This window comes from Dendrobium catenatum, unplaced genomic scaffold, assembly GCF_001605985.2.
Source record: "Dendrobium catenatum unplaced genomic scaffold, ASM160598v2 fragScaff_scaffold_621, whole genome shotgun sequence".
Taxonomy (NCBI): domain Eukaryota; kingdom Viridiplantae; phylum Streptophyta; class Magnoliopsida; order Asparagales; family Orchidaceae; genus Dendrobium; species Dendrobium catenatum.
In genome coordinates this window covers 28416317-28418659 of record NW_021319083.1, presented here as the reverse complement: position 1 = coordinate 28418659, position 2343 = coordinate 28416317, and positions in this window count along the sequence as shown.

The following is a 2343-nucleotide window of genomic DNA, read 5'->3' as shown; positions in this document are numbered from 1 at the left end:
AACTTAATTTTAAAACAAATCAGGGAGGGCAGACATCTAGCAGGCTCAGGTTGGTTTCGTGGACCGCAGGCAATCATTGCCTGGCGGCGCGATGATTGCACCGCCAGTAATGATTGCCGCATGATTGTGACAATGATTAATCCATAGAAACTATTTCATTAACCACGTCAACAGTTAACGTTGGCCATTGGATAGTCCGCTATTTCAAGCGAATGGCGCTGATCTCGCCGGACTTAAATGGAGACCACTTGATCTAATTTCATGGTTGATCTAGACCACAAAAAAATGGGATTGCAACTGTTGATCATGAAATTAATGGTCCTGATCTCTCCCCAACGGATGGAAGCGTAACCCAAACCCAAGAAATGTTTTTAACTCATTCTCTCAAACGACTTAATCTAACATAATAAAATTTTAAAAATATATAACACAAGTGATGAGCATTCATGGTGGACAAAGATCTTTTTTTAAAATGCTCTATATGAAATTTTATTTAGCTCTAGGTGTTCTAGTATAGGGTTTGCAATTTTACCTAATATAAATGATGGATTCATAAGATATTGGGCTTGTTGCACTTGCAGATTATCCATGCTCCTATTTGTAGAAAAAAATTGCGGTCTAAAAAGCTCTAGATCAACGGGAATATTCCTTGGAAGGTTTCAAGCCTTGGTTCTCCGGAGATCTCGGCACTGCTGGCCTTGATCGGTGGTGTTTGACTTGTGAGAGGTGGAGGGAGTCTAGGGGAGCTCTCACAAAATATATCTCGAGCTTAGGGGGCTTAAAGAGAGAGCAAGAAAAATTCCTTTCCATGAAGCCCTAAAATTTATATTTATAGACTTAATTAGAAGATAATTGAGCTTCTTTGGCCGTGGCTTGGGACAAGGGATTGTTAGGAAGGTTTTAAATGTATTAAAAGGGTTGAATTTGACCTAAATAGGTAAATTTTGACCATATGGTTCTTGGGTTGACTAAGTTAAGTGTTGACCTAGTCAACATGGTCAAACAAGTCCAAGTAGGTAAGGGTTGAGCCAAAGAATGATTGAAATTGATTAGGATTAAATTTTTGGGCCATTTAGGCTAGTTGGGTCAACCTATATTGGCCGAGTCAACCAGGTTGATCCTGAGCCTGGGTCTGACTCAACAGACTTGGTTTGACCCATTGAACTCAAGGGAAGTGTTCTTCGGGTCTTACTTGGTCAATTTGACCAAGTCAACCCCCCTTGACCCAAGTTTGGGTGAAAATAAGGTCAATAAAATAAACCCCTAACTAGGGTGGTAAACAGCTAGTGAACCATACGTGTTAGTGTTGATCGAATGTGATAAGCGAAGTAAGATAAATAATATATAGAGGTGAAATAACTAGATCGACAAGAGGGGGGTGAATTGTGAAAACTTTGTAGCAATAATTAAAACCTAAGCATGAGTTCTAATTTTTTTTATGTTTTTAAATTTTTAACATGAAAATTTAAACTACTATGAAGGCAAACAATTGAACTCAACGTGCAATAATAGAATCCTTTTCATCCATAAATTTCACAAGAAAATATTTTAAAAATTAAGTGCAAGCAAAAGTAAATAGCTTAATTTTTTCTTATCGCTACAAACTATAGCTCTCTTTTTGCCCCCCTCGGCAGGAGGAAAAGCCCTAACAAGAGTCACTTTCACCAACCCGGCATGGTAGAGTGCCAAGCGCTGTCTTCAACTCCTAGCAATGGCAGAATACCATCTCATTTTTGTCCCTCCTGGAGAAGACAGAGTACCTTCGAGGTCACGGATGTAGAAGAGTCTCCCTCTCAAAGAGCCTCAAATAAGTTCTTCCCGGGCCACAGGAGGAGCAAGATGCAGAAAGAACGGAGTAACCGTGTGATCTCCCTCACACCTCTTCTCCCTCACCAAGCTCACCTTCTCCTTCCTCTCTCAAACCCTAAAAACTTCTCAAGATCTCTCTCCCAAGGATTCCCTCTTTAATCACATTCCCCTCTTTCTGTCTCTCTTAAAAAGATTAACAATTTGATACTTAATACAGGCTTCAAAATCCCTAAATTATTCAAAGTAGTCGTTATAATCATACAATACGATTTCAAATCGTACATAATGATATGTATAACATGCCTCATCCTGGTACGAAGGTGTACCAACATTTCAAAATATAATCGTACAGTACGATAATAAATCGTACGGTACGATCCTCAACAATATTTCTGGTACAGGATGATAGCTGGGACGATTAAATGTCATCTCTGTACATTGTATGGTACGATATATATAGTACAATATGAATGGTCAAAATCAAGGCATAATCCAGGATGAATTCCAGGACGATCAAATTGAAAGTGCTCAAAT